This window comes from Polistes fuscatus, unplaced genomic scaffold, assembly GCF_010416935.1.
Source record: "Polistes fuscatus isolate 324 unplaced genomic scaffold, CU_Pfus_HIC Scaffold7, whole genome shotgun sequence".
Lineage (NCBI taxonomy): Eukaryota > Metazoa > Arthropoda > Insecta > Hymenoptera > Vespidae > Polistes > Polistes fuscatus.
Genome location: NW_025113151.1, coordinates 8,587,454 through 8,612,273, shown reverse-complemented (window position 1 = coordinate 8,612,273; position 24,820 = coordinate 8,587,454). Strand labels below are relative to the sequence as shown.

The 24,820-nt window shown below is 33.3% G+C and overlaps 1 protein-coding gene across 5 annotated transcripts in view; it reads left to right on the top strand.

Annotated features, from left to right (window-relative positions):
- Positions 1-24,820, top strand: part of LOC122524164 (frizzled-2) — a 122,738-nt gene that overhangs the window by 70,245 nt on the left and 27,673 nt on the right. The window contains exon 1 of one of the 5 annotated variants that reach the window (XM_043646265.1): positions 11,031-11,796. The exons of the other annotated variants lie outside the window; for them this stretch is intronic. The gene's annotated coding sequence lies outside the window, so the exon portion shown is untranslated. Of the gene's footprint in view, positions 1-11,030; positions 11,797-24,820 lie in introns of those variants that run through there. 5 annotated transcript variants of the gene reach the window in all.

The window sequence follows — 24,820 nt, the reverse complement described above, 5'->3', positions numbered from 1 at the left end:
AACTTTCGTTTAACTGATTGTTTTATTCCTTCGTTAATGGAGTCAAGATATTAGAGCAAACATTCGTTAATAGTTGAATTAATAAATATACAAATGTTTGGTACAAAATTTCTAATCAATCGTGTTAACATTTAAAACGTTAAACATTTGCCAAATTAATACTTTTTTTGTAGAAATATTAAATAATATAATACATTTTTTAAAATCAATCATTTTTTAAACAAAATTTTTCGTTATATTAAAAACCATATAATTTAAAATATAACACAAATTAGACTAATATCGATCTTTTAAATAAATCATCTAAAATATAATACATATTTTTACTCTTTCACACAAATTGTAAACAAAATTAACAGATACAAATATACAAATAAAAAATACGATATACGATAATCAAAACTACACGCGTCATTACCTGAATTTAATTAACAGAAGATAAAAAAAAAGCATATAAAGAAAGTCGAAATTTTATCACGATTGTTTCGTTACTCGAACTTTTTAAAAAGAAATAATAATAGATAAATAATAATAATAATAATGATAAAAGTTTGAATAAGAAGTAAAAAGAAAAAAAGGAAAGAATAAAGGGAGGAAACGTTGAAGATGGTCCGAAGCAAACGGCAGATAATGTAATGTATTCTCGGCTTCCCAAGCGTGTAGGAAGCTCCCAACAGCAGCGTGTAGTATCAGGGTGGTTGGTGGACGCGTGTATCTCTAAACGTATCTTCCGTGCTTTTATATACCCATACATACATATATATGTATGTACACACATGTTGAGTTGCGCCAGACGGATCCCAAGTTTCAAATAAATATGATGGTGAATGCGTTATGGGTGTCTATCTCTCTCTCTCTCTCTCTTACACACACACACACACTCTCTTTTTTCTCTCTCTTTACGTAGGATAGAAATCACGATCGCGTTACTTCCAACGTGATATAGGCTCAGAGACGAATATCGAGAAATATGAAAGAGAACGAGTGTTGGTAATAGTAGTAGTGATGGTAATAGTAATAGTAGTAGTAGTAGTAATAGTAGAAATGTTTGATGGTGATAGTATGTGTACAAATGCCTTGGATAGGTGGTACATACCTTCTATCCTCCCCCCCCCCCACTACCGATGTCTCCCTTACATCTTTTTATTCGCGAGCAACGACAGAAAGAGATTCGCTTCCCTTTACCCTCCCTTTTTTCTTCCTTTTTGCTACGACCCACGACTTCACTCGCCGGCTTCCTCAACGAACGCGATCGAATTCGAGTCTATCAGACACGGAAATAAAGATGGAAAGAGAGAGAGAGAGAGAGAAGAATTTCCCTTGGTCGAAAAAAATCTTTCATCTGATAAGAAACGGGGAAAAAAATGTTATCAAATTCGTGTAAGTAAAAGAAATGATAGTCTCATTTATATTTAACGAATAAAAATGTATTAGAAGAATCAATAATATTTAATACAAAATAAAGAACATTAGAAAATATAAATAAATGTAGAATACAAATATTAACTAAAGAATAATATAATATATATATATGTGTATATATGTGTGTGTATATAGATGTAACATATTTTATCTCATATTTGTCACGAAAAATATGAGAGAACAATAATAAATAAAATAAGAAATATAATATGGGTATATATATATAGTCGAAGATGACATATTGGAAGAAAAACGATGATGATGGACACGTACCGATCTCACGAAGGACCATTTATTTTCATAATTTATTCCTTCGCTTGTGTACCTGTCAATAAAGATTTACAGATCAACGACGATAAAGCACGCGAGCTCTTCTCGTTCGAAGAAGAAAGGAAAGAGATAAATAAGAAAAATAAAAGAATGTAAGGGGAAAGAAAAAGGAAGAAATAGAAATAGAAAATGAAAAGAAAAACAAAATAAACTCGTCATCGTTGTCCTGTTCGAAGGAAGTCAGGAAGGATCCTCGTCCATCATCATCATCATCAACATCATCGATATCCTAGCCAGATAGAGTAAAGGCAATTCTATTGGATAGGAATGCAACGTCAAAGTGTTTGCAAACCACCAGGATGCTTAAGAAAAATTTCTTTGCCATAGGTCAAAGAAATAAAAAGAAAAAACGTTAAAGGAACAATAAAGTTTTCTATGTGAAACTCGAACAAGAGGATGGACGGACCACCACCATGGTGTCGTCCTCCCTCATGTGACGAATGAAATACCGTCTATGTGTAGTTTATTTTCTTTCTCTTTCTCTCTCTCTATATGTATATATATATCTATCTCTTTTTTCTTTAAAACGTGTCGAGCAGAAAACTGGTCGAATACCGGTTAACCCCCGCAGGGACAATGTGTCCCCTTCCCCCTTCTCTTCCTTCCTTTCTCTTCCATAAGCTTCGAGACAGGAGACTTTTTCGAAGGAACCTTAAGGAACGATACCACACCATTCCCGTCGTTACATAAATTCTCGATCGCTCTTAGAAATTGACCAGAAATTATTTCAAAATGCACTCCGTTTTATCGTACGCCTTATCCAATTTTGGTCAATGATTTTCTCCGTACGTTTGTATTCTCGTAATTTTTTTTTTCTCCTTCCTCTCTCTCTCTCTCTTATTTATTTCTATATTGGAAAAAAGAATAAAAGAGAAGAAGTTTCATTCCGCTGCGTAATCATGCGAGTAGGTCGTGGTGGTACGCAAGCAGTTACCTATCGGAATGAGAAAGATAACAAAAAGAAAAAAAAAGAAATGACGCGTTGAAAAAGGGCGTTCGGGTGAAAACGTTATTATCGAAAAGCTTGAAGAACTTTCTATATCTCTCGGTGTTAGTTTTTCACTCTTCTTGTACGAGCACCTGGATTTCTCCCAGTATACCTGCCTTCTCAACACGACACCATTTCTCTTTGTGTATATATATATATATGTGTGTGAATTGTGTGTTCACTGTAAAGGGAATGAGAAACGTTATCTGTTCGGGTCCGAGACTGGGCACTATCACATAGCTTTGCCACTACCTCGAACATGAGATCGAAAACACAGAGCATACCATTCTCTTGTGGCCTGTTTAGGTGATAGGTCACAGGAAGCCGTAATCTGTCTTGAGAGAATCTTAAACGCACTCACGGTGTTCTCTTACTTATCTCCTTTAGAGAAAACGATCTTGTTACTAAAAAATTTTTACGATAAATTATGGCCTATCTTTTCTTTTTCTTTTCCTTTCCTTTTTTCTTTTTTTCCTCTCTTATTAGTTGACTATTCGTATTTCCATTCCCACCGGTAGGATGACACCGATGTATGTAAGAAAAATTCAATTTTTTTACTTTCGTTATATAACAATATTTTCTTGTTTCTTCCTTAAATCCTATTTACTTTCGCGTGTTACGAATAATTTTGATATTGATTGAGGGAGAACAAAAAATTGAAAACTCGTGCATAGTTTTTGTTTTCTTACGAAAGAAATTTATATATAAAATAATGTTTGAAGATTATTTCTCATGAAAAAAAAATAACGAGTTATTAATAAATTATTATCGAATTTTATATCGTGGAAGACATTATTATTTTGTTTAAAACACGTTACACGACTATTAACAATTTTCTCACGAGTTTTATACACTTTTCTAGCCAAACCATATTGTATGATATTAAAATAGTACGCACACCAAACAAAACAAATATATAGTAATAAATTGTAAAATAATGAAACGTCTAGGGAATAATAACGATGACAAAAAAGAAAAGGGATGAAAAACAAAGAGGAAGGAAAATCGAGCTATCAAGCTTGAAGACTTCCCTTTTTTTTTTTTTCTTTTTTTTTCAAAGTAACGTTGGGACCCGCAGGATCGATCCTGACAAGTGCGGAGGCGCCGTTCGTTCGTTCATTCGTTCGTTCGTTCTTGCGCGCGCGTCTATAAGCTAATTTCACGTCGAATCAAAGCGTCTAATATGGGCGAAGGGAAAATCCGTTTAGCGTCGCTGCTCCAGCTTCTCAAGATAAATTGGTTTCGGGGTGGGATTCAAAGCAGGTCTCTACGAAGAAGGCAGGAAGTTCAAGGGGGACTAGGGGCCGGGAGGGGGTCGGGGTACCCGCAAGATCCTTTTGTAAAAGCGTGGTCCTCCCTTGAGAATCCTGTCGTCTTCTCTCTTTCTCTCTCTCTCTTTCTCTCTCTTTTTACCTTTCCCTTCCCCCCTTTCTTTCCCCGTCTCTTTTTTCCCTTTTTCGTTTCTTCTTTGCTCACGGAGTTGCTTGGACATCGTGAATGTCAACCGTGACCCAACAATAGGACACGGAAGACATCTTTGTGAGTTAGGAGGGGTCGTCGGAAAGCAGGGGAAAGAGGGGGTGGGTGGTTGGTTCGATAGCTAGAGAGAGAGAGAGAGAGATGGTTCAACAAGCAAATGGACTTTTTCAACACTACTCAACCCAAACGTTGAGAGAAAATCTGGACCCTTTCTTTTGCCTCCTTTTGCTTCTTGACATCTTCATTTCGATGATTGCACTCATCCTTATCACATCTTGTTCTTCTTCTTCTTCTTCTTCCTCTTTCTTCATGGCACTTATTGAAAAGGAAAAAATATCTAGACGGGAGGGGGCAGAGGGACAAGGAATATAAACAAAACAAAAGCAAACAAACAAACAAACAAACAAAGAAAAAAGTAGAAGAAACTTTGCAATTACTGGAACATGTAGAAAATCGAAAAAGGAAAAAAATTAAAACGCTAAGGGAAAGGGGACGAAAATTCTTTTCTTTTTTATTCGTTATTCTTTCATCCCTTTTTTTTCAGCCTACTATCGCTGTATAGTTTATTACCGTAGCGAGAAAAGTTTCTTCTTCGATGGGTCGAAGTTTTGATTGCGCACCCGAAAAAAAGAGCTCAATTTCGAGAAAGGGAAAAGAGAAAGAGAGAGAGAGAGACTTTTTAACGCGTAACAATGAACACAAACCGACAAGAAAAGAGAGAGAAAGAATGAAAGGGAGAAAGAAATAGAAGAGAAAAAAAATCACTGGCACGCTCGAGACTTATCGTTGAGAGAATAAATTGGTAGAAAAGCGAGCTGCTTGCTGTTCTTTCGAGAAAAAGAAACTTTCCCTATAGCAAGATTATATATATTCCACGAGAAGAAAACTTTTCTCTCGATCGATTTCTTAGTTTGTTTCCCCGTCACCCCCCTCCACCACTACTTTCCCCCGTTTCCCCCCATTCCCGCGAATAATTTGCTCTCGTGCGGAAAACCCGTTGTACCGAACGAACCACATAGAGAAAAAGAGAGAGAGAGAGAGAGAGAGTTTTTTCTCTATTTCAAAACATTTTCTCTCAATCTCATTTATATTATCATTTAGTTCTGTTTTTATTCTCCTTTGTCCCCTTCCTCCTTCACCCTCACTAGTCTCCCAATCCTCCCCTAGTTTTACCACCATCCCGGATATCCTGTACTTCTCTAAAAGAGATTTGTTTCTCTCTTTCAAAGAAGAATAAGAAGAAGATGATGAAAAAAAAAGAAAGACAAGAAATATGATGCGAATTAACTTTGATGAAGATGATAAACAACATTATTAGAACTGCGTATTATAATATTACTTATAAAGAGAAAGAGAGAGATAATAAAAGAGTAGGATAAAAGAAAAGTATATTATAATTCAAAAATGAATACAATATCCGTTAAAAGGAAAGTACGTAAATTGTACGTACGTGTATATGTGTAGCGGATATTCTACGTGAATGAGAAAAATAAAGAAGGAAAGAAAGAGAAAAAGAGAAAGAGAAAGGGAAAGAGATAGAAAATAAAATGTCTCCTCGTCAAGTGCAATGTCCCATATGCCAGGTCGAAGGACTATAATGGACCATCCTCATCACACACGGGGAATTACTGAAGCCATCAGCAGCTTGCGGTTTTGCTTTTTCTTTTTATCCCTTTTTCTTTCTCTTTCTTTCTTTCTCTGTCTCTCCTCTGGTGACACGAGATCATAATCAGAACCAATCCTCGCTCATTCGTCGTTCCTTCGTGGTATGATTCTCTTTCTCTCTCTTTCTCTCTCTCTCTCTTTCTCTTTCTTTCTTTCTTTCTTTCTCTTTCTGCCTAACGTTGATATGCAGTTTCGTCGAAGTCAGGAGACGACGATGACTATACAACTACGACGACTATAACTGTTGGAATCAAGCAACTAGGGGAAAAGCTACGAAGCTACCCCTCGATTTCTCGGCTATTCCAGAAACGTCAAGAGAAACCGTCCGAGAACCCCCTAAGGGTTCTTCCCTTCGTTCCCCTTTTCTTCTTCTTCTTTTTCTTATTTTTCTTGTATTATAAAGATGTTGCATTTGCAAGATGGATTGAGAATGATGGTTTTAGAAATATGAATAAGAAATAATATAAAAATGAAGGAAGCGTACTCTCTCTCTCTCTCTCTCTCTCTCTCTATGTTCACCGTTTGGATTAGCTTAATAATTAAATATTGTAACATAATATTATGTAGATTAAATTTTTACAGGTTTTTATTTTTTTATCGAACTTTCGTTGTAAAATAATAGAGGACGATTAATCAATTGGGTATATACAATTTAGGATAACGTATGCGAATTCTAATTATATTATGTAAATTCAAATCGGGATTGTTTAAAATATATTGGTCGTAAATAAAATAGTGATTAAGAAATAATAGAAGAAAAAATGTTACGATGACGATCTTAAGTGTTTGCAGTGTAACTTATTAACGTATATAAATTTGAAATAATATTTAAATTGGACTCTGATTATCCTTTTTTTTCTTAAAACGTTTATTTCGTAATAAATAATATAACCGATATCATCGTTTAATCATTTTACGTATGTATCACATGTGAACATATATGTTAAAGAAAATCATGTTACATGGTATCAGTCTATCTGCATTCTAATATGCACTTAGCTTTAACACTTCCTTTCGCGTGTCGTTAATATTCGATTTAATCGCCGTGTTATCTTATTCAGGGATCGTTCAAATTGAAAAGCGTACCTTTCGGATCAGGCAACTTTCTCGACACCGTAGGCGCGATAGTCTTTGATCGATCGATTCAATACACGTTTGCCTCTATGATCGATAACTTGACGATAACGAAAATACCGCAATCGGATGAATGATATTCCATCATTTTCATCCTTTCCTTATACTTTTTTTTTTCTTATTTTACAATTGTATAATGACCAAGTATCAAGCGTCGGCGAATTGATAATAGATGAGATAAGTTATTAACACGTTCGTTGACAACCGATCTTACGTGGACCAATACTTTGTATTCCGAGATATTGGAAGAGTCTCAATACTTTTCTTTCATTTTTATAACAAGTATTTTACTTATTTTTTTTCATAAATTTTCTATGCGAATTAGAATATTTTCTTATCCTAATAATACATAACAATTTATATAATGAAATATTATTAAATTAAATTATTTTATAATATAAATTATATATGTACATTTAAAATAATAATATAATACGTGGTTGAATTGAAAAGTTTGAACCTTACATAAATATATTTAAAAAATTCAAAAATTTGATATACATTTTATTCTATAATATAATATACAAAATAATTTTAATATATAATAAATCATAAATTCTTGATATTTCCAATTTTTATTGATTTTTGTTGACTAAATCTATTAGTCATAATTATTAATAGAATTATATTTGGATTTTAAATAAAGATAAAAAAAAAGATTCACATTAAACTGGGAATATCGTTGTTTCAGAAAACGAGTAGGAAATTCTTGTAGAGAAGATATTACATGGCAAACAATAGTACACGATTACGATCTCCGCATAAAGTACTATACCCATACATATATACATACACACACATACAATATTGATGAATCTCATTCTAGGAGAGAGTACGTAAATGCAAAGGTGTCGTTGTCATTAAGCCTAAGGGCACAGGAAGTTGGACATTAAAAGGAGGGCAAAAACGTGGTATTAAAGATTCGCCGGTCATCACTCTCCTCTTCTCTCTTCTCTCTTCTCTCTTTCTTTTTCATTGCAGGTGTGCAACGCTTGGTGTGTCTTCGAACGTTTCGTTATTTATCGCTCGTTTCTCGCCATCGCTCCTGAAGGGCCTTCCTTTCTTTCTTTCTCTCTCTTCGTTATTTATATCGAACGAGAGTATCATTTTTTTCCGATGCACGAAAGGACCCTACAAGTGGTAAACCGTTTGGGCCCTTTTTTTTAAGTCTTGGTATGTGACGTCATTCGACGAGCGAATTCGAGAAGGACATTAACTCTTTTTAAGCTTGTCTTTTATTTTTTTTTTTATTTCGTTTCACGTAGGATAGTAACGTAGTATCATTTGTTTTTTTTTTTATATTTGTTTTTTTTTCCAATGGCACGAAGGGACCCTACAAGTAGCGAAGGAAAGAGTTTCTGACCCTTTTGCACGTTTGGTATGTGACGTCATTCGGCAAGCGAATTCGAGAAGGACCTTATTTCTTTATTTCTTTTTTTTTTCTTTTTTCTTTTTTCTTTTTTGGTTTCACGTAGAGTAGTAACGTAGTACGAGTCGAGTTCGTGCTGTAGATCTCGATCGTACGTTTTCTCTTCTCCTCTTTTCGTTAACCAGACTCTCTCTCTCTCTTTCTTTTGCTTTTTCTTTTTCTTTTCTCTCTCATACTCGATACGAAATCCTTCGGAGATGGTTCTCCGCTAGATCTCTCGATCCTGATACGAGAAAGGACTCGAGAAGAACCGGTCGCGACCGAAGAACGGGCCCTACACCAGGAGGAAGGTGTATCGTTAAAGCCACGATCGAAAAATCTACCTACTAGAAGTTCGAGCTTGCTTCAACGACGATGTCCTCCTATCTTTCTATTTCTTTTCTATATCCGGTAGACGTAGAACGAGAGAAAAAAAATTAGATAGGAAAGATCTATCGATAGTCCGATCTTTTTTTTCGTCTAATTAAACGAACAAAAATAATCATCCAAATCAAACGTGCAGTATATCGATTCGTACCTCGTGCAATTTTTTTTATCCTCTCCCCTTTAAAGAAAGTTGAGAGAGAGAGAGAGAGAAGATATATATTATCCTATTTTAAGCAAAATTTTCCCAAACTTCTGTCACAGCCAACCCCTTGCGAGACTAATTTTTCTTCTCATTTGCGTAAAATAATTTTCTTCTTTCTTTTTTTTTTTCTAACGGTAAAACGTTTCCATCGCGATCAAATTTATGTAGATCAATTTGAAAGTATAATTAATCCTTAAAATATGTTTCTCCCGTGTAGAATAATTTCGAGAACTTTGCATTACAAGTAAATATCAATTATTTAAAATCGACGACTAACCAGTGGGAACGGGTAAGAGTATTATTCCGGTGACTCACATTGTATAGAAACGAAATCAAATTCCATACGTTTATTTCTTTTTTTCTTTTTTTAAATTCAAATTACAATACTATTATTTATATATATATGTGTAATTTTATTTTGATTTTATTATTTAATAGATAAACAATATTAATGAAAAATAATTCTAAATAAAACTTATACATCGAATTTATACAAATATATTCATAAATCTTCACGCGAAAACTTTTCGGTACAGATCGGATGTAACGAAAGATTGCATTTAACTTTTTCAACCGTTCAGTTTTTTCCATAGTAAAAAAGTAGCCTCGTTATTCTCTTCCGATAATGAAATAATAATCTTCTCTTTCCTCGATACATTGAGAGAAGTTGAAAATACTTCTACCTACTTACTTACAATCAACCCTACCTACCTACCTACCTACCTACCTTCTTATAATGGTGCAAGATATGGCAAGGTAAGCTTAGCGTGGCGATGATTTTACGGATGAATCGCCGACACACTCGATTTTATCCCGAAAAAGGGCTTCACCCGAAGGCGATAATTAGCGATCGAGGCCTCCACCGAGTCTGGAGGCATCTCGTTATCCACGCCAGGGCGCCCGCACCTCCAATAGCATCCTCCTCTTCTCAACTGGCCACTCTCCTCCTCCTCTCCCCCCTTCACCAGTGTTTCTCTCTCTTTCTCTCGCACACTATCTTTCTCATTCTTTCTACCTTTCTCCCTTTTTCTCTTCCGTAACGCGCACGGTGTCTACTTTCGCGTCGCGTGCACACGCACGCATTGAAAAAACAGGTGTGCACGTATGCGGACCCTCGCGCACACGTGAACGATCGTCTCTCGAAACATAGGGTGTTCATTATGGAAGGTTCAATATTTAACAATAAACGGATTAAATCTATATATATATGTATTAACATAAATATTACATATATATTATTTATGCGATACGAATCGTCGATATTATATTTACTTTTTATATTTTAATTACAAAAGCTACGTAAAAACTATTTTATAAAATTCAATGTTCGTAAATGTTACTTGTATTTTTTTTTTATTTAGAAATAATCATTAGATTAAAATCGTACGATTTGAATATTACATATGTATATATATATAACGGAAATGAAAAAACGAATAATTTGAAATCCCAACGCGATGAATGGATCGTGTAAAAGTATAAGTGTAAATAAGGGACACCCTGTATAGATCGCTGGACCATCGTCCTGACTCGTAGGGAGACGTGAGGACGAAGCGCGTGGACGTTAAAGAGCGAGAGAGAGAGAGAAAGAAAGAAAAAAGGACGGAGTGAGCGAGAGGGTCGATGTGACGGTAAGCGTTAGAGTGGGGGGAGTGGCTGCGGTGCGAAGTCAACCGGAGACGGTCGAGTCTAGCCGAGTGAATCGTGGATTGCCGGCTAGCGCGTCTCCCCACTTTCGAGCTGCAGTGCGTGTCCGTCTGGCGTTGGGGAAGGTTCGTTTCTCGTTATCGAGTTTCGCACGTGCGTAACTCGACTGGTATTTGATCGTGTCGTGAGTTATCAACGTATTTCGAAAAGAACTAAAAACAAAAGAGTAAGAGAGAGAGAGAGAGTATATAAGTGTACGTACTTACATAGAATTAAAAATAAAGAGAATATATAATATATATATATATAGATTTAATATACATATGTATATGTATATGAATCTGTATTTTTCTCGTGGGTGCGTGAAGGAAGGAAGGAAGAGTGTCGAGAAATACCCGTGATATCGAAAGGGGGAATAAATAAAGCGGACGGAAAGAGCGCGTGCGCGATTCATCGAGAGTATCATCATCTCCCTGATATTCTCTCTTTCTCACTTTTTCTATCTATATTTCTAACTATCTCAATACTACTACACTCATTCGGTGATTCACGTTTCTTACGCGTGCGTTAGCAAGATTTTACGGTGGAACTGATTTAGTGCCGGCCCGCCTTGTGTCTTCTTCTTCTTCTTGTTTTATATATACAAATCTTTGGTATCATCGTGTGTAGAAAAGAGTGAAACAGAGAGAGAGAGAGAGATAGTGGAGGAGAAGAAGGAAGAGAAAAGGAGGGAAAAAAAAAATACGGGAGAAAATCTGTGAGACAGCTACTGTACAACATTACGGAAGCGAAGAATCCCAACAGCATCCCAGCATCCCAGCATCCAGCATTCAGCAGCAAGAGAAGAAACATCTTTACTGCTTGCAATCTTTCTCTCTCTCTTTTGGTAGCAGTTCAATTTGTCAATCTTTCGACGAAGTAATCAACTAAGGATGATTTGTTAGAGGAGCAAGGACTATAATGGATTAATTTTCTAATTCACGAGAAGTTAGAATTATATCAACGGCTTTTACCGAAGCAACTACTACGTACACGTACAGACAGACAGAGAGAGAGAGAGAGAGAGAGAGGGGGGGACACACGCATACACATATACCAAGCAGCAGCAGCAGCACTACTCTGCGATAAATCAAGGTGAGATCCGGCTTTGTTTTCGAGGAGAGGGTGCACCGATAGCCGGTCTTCTCTCTTTCTCTTTCTTTCTTTCTTTATTTCTTTCTTTCTTTCTCTTCCTTCCTCTCTTTCTCTTTACTACTACCAGTAAACGCGGCCGCTTCTCATTCTCTCTCCTCTCCTCTCTTTCTCTCTCTCTCTCATTCTCTACTCTCTTCTTCAGCGACGGTTCTTTCTTCAGTCCCTCTCGGCACGCTGCAAACGAGCATCCACGAGCATGTAGCATATATCTTGTGGTCGGAGTCTCTCTTTCCTTCTCTTTCACTCTCTTTAAAGCTCCTTCCATCTTTTCCTTCTCTCTCTTTCTTTCTTTCTTTCTTTCTTTCTCCTTCGAAACGTGCATAGGAAGAAGAACGAACGAGAAACACATGCACACGCGAAGTCAGAGAGAATCCGACGTGTTCCTCTCGGGTCCTGCACATTTTGAATGCCAAACTACTCTCTCTCTTCTCTCTCTTTCTCTTCTCTTCTCTTCTGTTCTCTTCTTCCTTCTCTTCATCTCTTCTCTTTTCCCAGCTTCAACGACTCGGCCAAAACTCGGGCCTGCTGCTGGGGCTTCTCTACCGTTTACTCACAAAATCTGCATAAAACGGAGTAACTGAGCGAGTCCTCTCGTGTTCTACCCCTTTTTCCCTTTTCTTCATACCTTTCTTTCTTTCTTTCTTTCTTCTTTTGCAATTTCTTTCTGAAATTTGTCCGTGAGAGGTACCTTTTTTGTACTCAACGAATAATACCGTTGCATCTATCCTCGGAAACATTACTTAAGTTAGATTTTTCTCATTTACAGGTATGTTATGTCACGTACATTTTAATATTCCGTTAATTAATAATCGATATCTATTGTTATCCTAGGAAAGTACATTTGTCTAGGATCTATGTGTGTTTCTTCGTTTTTTTTTATATTTAAATTTTTCACAAAAATCCTTTTTCTTATCCAGTTAAAAAGTAACTTCAAACCGTTCCAATTCATATCATCGTTAACACACTTACTTTTGTTTCGGAAACGTTAAATTTCGTAATAATTAAAACAAATATATTATTGTTCTCTCGTATTTTCCTCGTTCTTTTGTTTTCTTGTTATATTTAATTTTTATTGTGCAATTATTTGTCCTTAAAATTTACACGCAATATTAAAATACCTAACAGTACTAACATTTGTTTTAACGACCGTTATAAATTTGAACATTCACATTTAAGAAATACACTTACTTTTAAATAATTCAAAGAGAACTTTAACTAGGAGAATTAGTAATATTTCTCGAAATTATCTTCCCTTTATCCATCGAAAAAAGAAAAATGCATTGGTCAAAGCACACTCCTTTGAAATATCATTGCATGCATTTCCGTTGACGCGTATGCAGATTTGAACGTTTGTTGAAGAAATATTTGTTTACATCGGATGGATAACAATCACTGCTGGGAAAATGAGTCATTTAAAACATCGAGAGATATGTATTTTTTATTATTCCGATGGGTTCATCATCGTATCGTTGTATTTGTCGTTGTTAAACGTCCGTTACTCGTTCCCGAACCGGTATATGACGATTGACTTGTCATACATCTTTCAACGTTTATATACTTACATTAGTGTTAGTGTTTTTTAAACGTTTCTCATTTCCTTCCTTATGAAATTCCAACTTTATATGTACTTACTCGTTGTCGATCGACCGCCTAGCTAGCCTAGCTACCTACCTACCTTACCATAAACCGTAACTAGAGTCGTGTTATTCGCTTGAATCAATATTATAATTAAGGACTCGAACACTTGTAGTTGGTTTTACTTTAACGGTACTTACTAGGATCAGAAGGAATGTTCTCTAGGGTTGTACGTACGATTTCTTTAAAAAAAGTCATTTAGTAATCTTAAATATTAGAAATATTTCAGAAATAATATACGTTATATTTCTTTTTATTCAATAATATTCATTTATTAAACGCTTGAGGAATATTTCTTCAATAATATCTACCACTTCTTATCAGTTATTTATTTGTTTTATATGTTGTTTTTTTTTTAAGATTAAGAAATTGCAACTAATTAGATGGAAGAAATAATTTAATTCAATGATATTCAATTATATTATATAATATTTCTTTAAATTACTTAATATATATATAATTTTTCGTCAATAATATTTACCTACTTTATTTTTATTTTTTTTATATTTTATTAGGATTACAGGGGTTTCACATTTAATGCAAAAAGAACAGAATTTTTTGTTTTCCTTCCCTTTAAGGTAACTCTATAAATACAATATAAAAAGTAATTTAAAATCATGCTACTCATTCTCACATATATATTATACGAAAAATCGTTTTTAATTAGTAAACTAGTTTAACGAGTTACACAAGAAAAATAACGACATGCACGTCATTGCATCCTTCAAGCCTTTTGTACCCAATCTAATGGTTATATATATCTCATAAGGTCGTAATGAAAAATTGACGGTTGGTTAGACACATTCTCGACAATATAATATCGAAAGAAAGAGTCAACGGGAATGAGAACGATGATGGTATAGGAAAGAACCTAACTGTGATTCTTTTGTATCTGAAAAATTGGGTGATAAAGACAACGAGGCTGCTGCACTGCTCCCATATTCATCCATCCAACGAACCAACCAACCACCCTTTTCGTTCGACGATCCTTTGAATGAGCTTCGAATCACGTTGAAAGCCGATTTCACGTGTACTCGATTTAACGAGTAACGCGTAAACGCTTTTTCCATTATTTTCCATCGTTTATTCACAGTCGAAAGCTCGTTCGATGCCGTTTATTTATTTAGAATTTCGCGCCTGGTATAATACTAACTTTTATTTTTTTTTAATCAGTATATTTTTTTTTACACATTTTTCTTTCTCCTTTTATTTCCTTTTTTCTTTTTTTTTTTAATGTTAAATTCGTTCTTTAATCCATACGTCGCTAATTTCTAATGTTCCAATTTTGTTCTTAATAATGAAAAAAAAAAAAATAAGGGGATGGTCACACAATTTTTTTCCCATTTATTTTTGTATTTTTCTAAACTAAAATATTATTATATAACGTCGTAGATATGATGGTAATTTAGTTGTACTATGTATACATAAAGGATAGTTTATAACAATAAAATTTCCGTCGATAAACTGAAACCAAACATATTAAGTCTATAAATATGCATATGCGTGTATGCGTGTATGCGTGTATACGTGTATGCGTGTGTAAGCAAGCGTGCGACTTTGAAGTTACGTGAGGTTATAGTGAGTTAACTCTTTGAAGCACGCGGAATTTGAAACAAAAAATATTTAAAAAAAAATAAAATAATAAAAGCTTATACGCGTTGCATAGGAATTTTATTCTCATTAAATCAAAGTAGATTTATTTTTTACCTAAAATAAAATAAAATAAAATAAAATAAAATAAAATAAAAGAAACAAAAAAGAATATAATGTACGAAAAGTTGTTTACATAAAAAATAATCCATCCGTGATTGTTTTAAATAATTTGAATTTCCACTAATGCATATATTTGAAAATTATACAAAATTAAGAGGATCTTATAAAATACTATTATATCGTGGTTTTGAACAGTTGACAACACTTTTTCGAAGCTATCGTAATTCGATTTAATTTTCGAATGCGAAATAAATAAAAAAAAAATGAAAAATAAATAAACAAAAAATGTAAAAAAACCGAGAGGAGAATTTATTCGTCAGTGTTTTTACGACTATCGTGCGGCTTCCTTCCGGTGCAACACGGCCGCCATGGTTAAATTTGCACCGCGTACGGGACGCGTTGTTTATGATCGTATATTTCTGCTCACCCATCTTAGCTTCATCGTTTTCTCTCTCTTTCTCTTTCTTTCTTTCTTTCTTTCTTTCTTTTTCTCGATCGTTTTCAGTAAGCATTTCGAAGGCAGCACGTGCGAACGACTTCCATTTTGCTCCCGGGATCGTCAACTTTCGTCGATACAACAAGGATCTTCTTTCTCGCTTTTGGATATGTCTGCTCTGCTGCTGCTGTTGCTGCTACGGCTGCTGCTTTTTCATTGTTGTTTAAAAGTATACCCTATGGTAAAATTAGATAAAGAATTGAAGACAGGTTTATCTCTATCTTTTATCTTCGTAACACATTGGCTTATTGTTCCGTTTAAAAGTTTATATATACAAAGTGGGGAGAACAAAAATATATTATTAACGTACGCGGAGTCTAAATTTTCCTTCCAACAACCATCATCTCTGTTTAGAATTTATTTATTTCAATTTTATCTCTACGATCTTAAACCTTTTTCATATATTTTAAATAAAGTTTAGAAAACAAATATATATAAAATATAATAACAAATATATATATATAAATAATAATAATTTGTTATAGTTGTTTAAATTTATTTATTTTAACTTTATCTCTACGATCTTAAACCTTTTTAATATATTTTAAATAAAGTTTAGAAAACAAATATATATATTTAATATATAATAATAATTTGTTATCGTTATTATTATCATAATTACTTTAATAGAGAATATATATTTTATATATATTTTCTAATTAATTTAAAAATTAACTTCGTCGCTAATTTTATTTATAAAATATCAGTAGTAATTTAATCTACGTGATAGAATAGCCGTAATCTAATGAAAATTTGTTGGTGTTCCTTGTTGTTTTTTTTATTTCTTGTGTACAAAGAAACGTTTATCAAAGTATATAAAAAAAATAAATTAACGTTAACACATCCCCCCTCCCCTCAGTGGTTAGAAAGGGTTTCTTGAGAGAGTTTAACGAATGGTCAAGCGATGAAACGACGTAGATAAATGAATATTTTTCTCGGTTCCGGTTTTATCGTCGTTCCAAAGAGTACATAAGAGATCCATGGCGCCGAACGTGTCCTGGGGATATCGTTAAAATCGAAGCTGCCAATCGGTGAACGAACCGATGATGCGAATGAATATTTTTCTCGGTTCCGGTTTATCGTCGTTCCAAAGAGACATAAGAGATCCATGGCGCCGAACGTGTCCTGGGGATATCGTTAAAATCGAAGCTGCCAATCGGTGAACGAACCGATGATGCGTGTCTCGTTCCTTTACAAAACTCAACTCACTTATTACATATGTACTTATGTACTTGTTATTCCTTTTCTCTTTACTTACATACACATATGTAATGTACCTACCTACCTACATGCGTGTATGTAACGCTGGGCTTCTTCTTTCTTTGTAGAATTTGCATGGCAAATCTTTCGATCGAGCACAATTATTTTCGTATCCTTTTTTATTTTTCTTATTTTTTTTATTGTTTTTCCATTATTTTTTATTTTCTTGGCCCCGTTTCCTTTTTTTCTTTCTTTTTCTTTTCTTAAATTGGTTTTTTTAGTGTTTATTACAGTTTTTTTATTTTTTTTAATTTTTCTTATTTTTTATTTTTTACTTTTTGGTTGAGAAAGGAAACACGAAGGGGAAGAATCGTATTCACCTGTTGTTGTTGTTGCTGTTACCCTCCTATTCAATTTGAAACCTGCAAACGGGAATGGTTTCTTTACACGCGAGAAATTTAATATGCGCGATGTTCTCTTTCTCTTTCTCTTTTTTTTCTTGTTTTGAAAGTTACTCACGATGGGAAATCGCGGCGGCACGGTTAGTTTTCTTTAAATTATTGTTATTTGACGAGTAAGAAAAATGATTATTGTACCCCGATCGAATTTGGATTACTTTCGAGGAAACGATTACGCGGTAATTTGTATAACATTTGAAAAATTCAATCAGATTTTATTTACTAACTAGTTACAAATATATATATATATGTATAACAAGTTTTCTCAATAAATATGATTGCGAAATTGTTCATACATCGATAAGATCGAATTCGTATCGAAAAACAAAAATGATTACAAGTGTAGAGTTACGTAAAATAGTTATGAATGAACACGTACATATATTACATATTAACTTTGTATAGTTTTAACGCGTGCGGTGCTTTATTTGGTAGATTAAATAAAATTATGAACAAAAATATTTACACACGTGGAAAGTTTCATTTAAACGACACAATCCGGATTTGAATTCTATAATAAAAATCAAGTCTTTAGGGGTTTTATCGATTACAACAACATTTTTCTTCATCCAAAAGTTATAATATAAGTGACAGTAAAATTTAGTCGGCAAAAGTCAAAAGGGAGGAGTAGGAGGAGGAGGGAATCAACCGATCGTTTTTACTCGTTTCGCTAGAAACCTTCTCTCGGTGTCGAAGGCTTTATCTTATCGCTTTCTAACGAGCAAACGGGCACGTCGTTGACGACGACGACGACGACGACGTATTTTCTTGCGTGAGAAATCACGAACACTATGGCTAGCATACTTCGACAACGTATTATCGATAATACATACACACACTCATATATATTAGTATATTTTTTTTTGATTTATTTGACTCTAGTTTAACTCTGAAAAATAATCAATCAAATTGTTTTTCTTGTAATTTATATTTTTATATCTGTGTATATATATGTTAGTGTGTATATATATGTTAGTGTATATAGTAGCTTATTATTTATTTATTTATTTAATAATATTTTATTGACCCTAGAGCCTAGGCTCCCTAAAGGCCATTAATTACAGTATAGTACAATGTAATGTATAGATAAAACAAAACAAAAATTAAAATTATATAATTATTATTAAACTTATCATTATTATTAGTAGTAACGCACAGTAAGTATAATAGATAAATGTAAAAAGAAAATAGTAAATAATAAATAAAAGTATAATAGTTCTATAATAGTAGTATAGTAGTATTGGTTCAAAGCAATAAACATATGGTTTAAAAAAAAAATATATGTATGTTTTATATATATATATATATGTTATGTATATATAAAATATATATGTAGTGTATATATATATATGTTGAAATAAGAGACTGTCAAGATTCACATATTCGTTTGATGTATGTCAAAAATATTAATGTATAGAAATAAATTGAATTATTCGTTCTTTCATCGACGTATTTGGTATATGTTGACATTTCATCACGCGAATATCGACATTTTCCAATTTCGGTCTTCTTTCACGGTATATAATAACACATATCAATATTTTGTAGAGAAAATTTCATTTGAGTCTACAATTTTGTTCGCAGCCATTCTATACACGCACACGCACACACATAAATGTATTTATTATATAAAGTAAAAGTTATAAGTGAAATATATATGGTTGAAGAAATATATGTATGTAGTTCTATTCGATACTAATTTAATTCCAAAAGCGAGTTAATAAACGTGGAACGACAATTCTGTCGTTTCACGATCTTGATCACCGAAGTCGCATGCAGTCCAAGAAGTACCAACATTGTTCGGTTGATCTTCAAAAAAAACGAGTCGCATCGTGTAAACTCGATTTGATCGAGAGAAAGAATGCAATTGCAAGCCTTTCGATTCTCGTTCGTCGTCAACGTTTTTTCCTTTTTTTTTCTCTTTTCTATGTTTTTTTTTCTTTTTTGTTGCTTTTATTATTTCATCATTTTATCATTTAAGAACAGATACTAATTGCTCGAAAATTATTATCTACTTATTTTTAATTATATATACCAGATCAAAATGCGTACGTGTTTTTCTAGATACTTAAAAAATCTGTTCGTTTGATTTAATTAATATTTTCCATTATTACTATTATTATTGTAAACTTTATAAAGCGTATAATTTAAAAACTGGTACGTTCGTTAAAGTTTAAACGAACGTGTTATTTTTACAAATAATGTTTTACTATCGCATTTTCAATATCATGAAAAAAATGATCCCTTGTGTCTGAAATAGATATAATAATTATTTCTCAAATAACAAATTTTAAAAAAAGAAAGTCATATAATAAAAACAAAAAAGTATTCTTTTCAAATAATATAACGTACTTCTCGACGAATATAAAACTCAACGTAAAAAAATGTTTGTGACAAAAAAAAAACGCTTTTTAAAAATGAGTTTCGCTAATTCTCTAATTGTTCTTGTAAATATTAAAATAATCTTTCACTGTCGAGGATGAAAGAGAAACACAGAGAGGAATGGTGGTTGGTGGGTAGATCTCGCATGACACTTTGGGGAAACACACTGTAGTTAAAATAGTCAAAGTAGAAAGATAATTAGTCATGTTGTTACCGTTGGTCCATGGAAAACGACGAGGTTTCTCGTGCCAAGTCAATAAAAAGGTCGACTAAACCCTTTAGCTATTTCTCTCACTATCTCTCTTTCTCTCATTCTCTCGTAATTTTCTCAAGTTGATATATCGTCTTCCAGGTGGGAGATGTCTGGCTTTCATTTGTAACTTATTTTCCTTTTTGGGATACCATAACAGTTGTAAGAGAAGATTCTTCATCTTGTTTTGCTCATTCCTCTCTTTCATTCTGTGAAAATCCTTTTACGAGATGTGTTGTTTTAAGGGGGATACGTTTCTATACGATACTAATTCTGACAATAATACCTACGATTAAGAAAAATAAAAAGATGAAGTATAAGATGAAGTAAAAGATGAAGTATAAGATGAAGTATAAGATGAAGTATAAGATGAAGTATAAGATGAAGTATAAGATGAAGTATAAGATGAAGTATAAGATGAAGAAAAATATGAAGTAAAAAATGAAAGAGAAGAAGGATAAACGAGCTGTTCACGCATCTTCTTCTTCATTTTCTTCATTTTCTTTCTCGTCTCCTCGTTTCGAGAATCGGTTCTAACAGCGAATTATCTCGATGGCGAATGAGATAGTCGAAGGTAGCTGCTGCTGCTGCTGGTGCTGCCTGATCGTCGTGAGATTATCGCTACGATCGAAAGATGTGTGTGCTTGTGTGTATGTGTGTGTAGTAAAAGAGCGAGAAAACGGAATGTAAAAGAAGAGAAAGAGAGTGAGAATGAGAATGAGAGTGAGAGTGTGAGAAGAGTGAACGAGATGATACGATATAGTGATTCGGTCTCTTCTTTGCGGATTTAATGAACGACCAGAGCTACAGAAGAGGAGGAGGAGGAAGAGGAGGAGAAGTGTGTTTCTATCTGCCTTCTTTCCTACCAACCACCATCACCACCAGAAGTGTTCAATCCTTCCAACGAACGAGATCGGTCGTTAACTTTCAACGCAAGGATGTTCGCGAATTAACGCCGTTCGCGTGACTCCCTTTTCCCTTAACTCTTTTTACTCTATTTCTTATTCTTTTTGAGGGGTTTCTTTTTTTATTTAGATTTCTTTTATTCTCTTTCTTTTTCATTTTTATAACAATATAATATAATGTAATATATAAAATGAATATGAATTTTATTTTATGTAATATAATAATATAATATAATTTGGATAATAATATAATAAAGTAGTAATAAATGTTTTATATATATATATATATATATTTTTTTTATTTTAGAAAAGAATTGACGAGAAAAATTTGTGTGTTCATAGTAATTTATAGTGAAACAATATGATATTACGTGGACTAACATTAATTATTTTTCTTTTTGTGTTGAATTATTTAATATTATTATTATTATTTTATTTACATCCTCGTGATCGTTTTTTTTAAATATTTTATTCGAATGAATTAAACATTGTTTTTGTTATTCCCTTTCTCTCCCCTGTATTTGTTTCATTTTATTCATTTTTTTTTGTCGTAATTTTCTTCGCGAAAGTCGAAGGATTTTGTTATTGTTTTTTTCATTTTTTTTATATATATATCCACCTATTCCTAAGTTAGATATTCCCGAGTAAGCAGTAAATTTATACGAGGAAGTCTATCCGTACTGTAAACGAGTTTTTCTTGAAAAGTGCATTACCTTTTCTGGTCCACCCTCGACTCTCTCGACCGTCTGAAAAACTTGTGAAAGACGAAGGCGAACACCCTGAGTTTACCATGAAAAGAGGCTTTAATGAAAGAAAGGAAATGTTTGGGAATAGAAACGACGACGACGACGACGACGAAAAAGGAAAAAGAGAAAGAGAGAGAGAGAGAGAGGAAGAAATAAATAAAAGAATGAAAAGGGGAAAAAAAAAAGTAGATTTAAATCGGTAATACCTGGACCCTTTGATGCGTATTTGACAATAGTCACGGTTCAACGCGTTGTCCTTTTGTGAAAATCGTTTGTAGAATGATTTGAGAAAAGAAAAAGAAGAAAGAAATGCACCTAACAGTTAGACGAATAAATCTTTCGGATGTTGTATTTATTCGAAAGATTTTTCAATACATCTATAATATAATAATATTTTCTATTTGCATCGTTTCGCATTTCTAAGTTGACAAAGAAGGAAGGTCCCTTCTTTATTAACTTTATTGTAACATTTAATCGAATCGAATTCTTCGATCAATTCGAACAAAATTCTCTTGACATTCCTTATCCAAGTTTCACGATTATTTATCGTTCGAAACATGTTTCGAAGATTTTTAAATGTCAGGTACTCGTAATTAGTACAATATAGTTCAAAATTATTTGAACACTTTACAAAATGTTTGACATTTGTATTTAATATTTATTGATTTAGTACAAGTGACTTTATTTCTTTTTAAACGAACAATTAATTTCCTATAACAAATACTAAACAAAATTGGTTATACATAATCTTCTTCTTGTAAACGACAATATAACAAATAACTAATAAAATAATATTATCGTATCGTAAAAAAAAAAGTCAAATAGAAAAATTAATTGTACGGTTGAGCCTGAATCGTTTCTGACAATAAATACAATTTAGAATGATTAAATGGAATACGAAATAACAGTATCGGCTTCAATATCGCTGTTAATTATTTGACGTAATAGCAAAATTATTTTGAACGGTAGTGTATATATTACAGTAATACTGTATAATACACATATTCACTCGTTTAATCGGCCGCAATAGATATCGTTATAGCACGTTAGTAAATCCTGCTACTGATTAAAATTTAATCTCTTTGATAAATCTTATTAGTATAGTTAATGTCTAACAAAGTAAAAAGAGGAGAGAGAGAACACAACATTGTGTCTACATTGTCTTAACTCCTATTATTTTCTTTTTCATAAATCGAAATTAAAGAGAAAGAAAGATGAGGGAGAGAGAGAGAGAGAGAGAGATAAAGGGAAGGTTTATTAGGAGACAACGATAAATTTCGTTTACATTAGAACGTGTATACTATTTCTTTGTGCTGTAGGTATGTGCGTGTTGTGTATGTGTCTATGTTGTGTCTACATGCGTGTATCTTTATTTACGAAGTATAATACTACGCCATATAGAAACTTAGAAAGACTTATAATAATAATGATAATAATAATAATCCATTGAATATGTGCATAAATACGAGAGACTCAATTTCGTTTATCGCGATCGTGATAATGGCGATTTCACTGCGTTTAATTAAAGGGATAAAAGTACGGGATGAAGTTGAACGTTTTCGATTATCGATATACTTTCCATTCGATTTTCTCGAATATTCTCAGAGTAAATTTGAAAAGTAGTAGTAGTAGTAGTAGGCAGGCAGGCATCGTTAAATCGTATCCGATGTATCGAAAATAAGCGAACGTTAAAGAGGAAGATAATTCGTGGTTTCTTGTAAGTGGTTAATGTGATCATTTTTACGCAGTTTTATGTGTTCTATATATATATATATATGTATTATATTTTATTTTATCTTAAAAGTGCAGTAAAGGTGCGAAAAGATATTGATCGAGTATACCACGTTTTTTTTTTATACACGCATACACACATATACATCTTTAGAATTGAAGTATGCTTTCTCGAAAAGATAGCGTATCCCTTTCGATCTTTTAAACTCGATCGATATCGTCATTATCGATCTTCAAAAGATAATTTTGCGCGAAGAGTCAATCATTTTCTCGATTAAGGTAAATTATAATTAAACTTCGATCACCCTGGCTAGTATTTTAATTAACGGATATTTATTAGAAAATAAATCAATTGGATATATCTAATATTTGAATATTCATTTAAATACTTGTTCTATAATAGGAAAACAAGTAAATAACTATTATATTTATTACTATCATTTCAACGTAGTAACAAAAATACGAGAATATCTTGTTAAATCAATTTATGTTAAATTACGAACTTGTACTTGTTAAAGAAGATAAACACACACACACGCACACATATAGGCACACGCACACGCACGCAAAGAAAACAAAAAGACGCGAAATAAAAAAGGAAAAATTGCGTAGACAAATCTCGTTGGTATCATTAATGCAAACTGATCTATCCATCCGCAAAGAGGATCACGTGTATTAAAAAAAAGGTTAAATAGAATGAGAGAGAGAGTGAGAGAGAGAGAGATAGTAGATGAAATAAAAGGAAGTTCTTTCGCCTACGCGTACAAACTTCTCTCTGTCTCTCTCTTTCTCTTTGCAATAGGCATGCGCCTACTCGCTGCTTTCTTCCTCACCTCCTCCTCCTCACCTCCTCCTACTCTTTCTCTTCTCTCATTCGCATAGCTCGTATTACGATACTTATTTATTGCGTTAATTACAACAGGCCGGCTCGTCCTCGTTATAACGTTTGCTTTGGTATATATATTTATACACACACACACACACAGACACAGACGTTGATATAATAGTACACGTTGGTGAATAAAGTGTAAGAGAGAAAAAGAGAAAAATAGATAGATTAAACGTGTATTCGTTCACGTGGATGACGACCAACAGAAAGAGAGAAAGAGAGAGAGAAGGGTTGGTTATATACGAAAAAAAAGGTTATGGGAGGAAAAAGGAAAAGGGTTGCTGCACAATCTTGTATCTCACACCTTCCTGTATACATATACTCTTGTATATATATGTATATGTATGAACAGAGGAAAAGAAAGGACATAAAAAATAGAAAGAGAGAGAAAGAGAAAAGCTGCATTGTGGTTAAATGAATTATTTTTTAACGAGCCCAGCATTATACCAACCTGAAACAATATTCCTCCTCGTTGTACCGTGGAAAAACTTGGTGAACGTCTCTCGCACCAACACCACCACCACCACCATGGGACTCCTCTTCCCTCACTCTTTTCTTT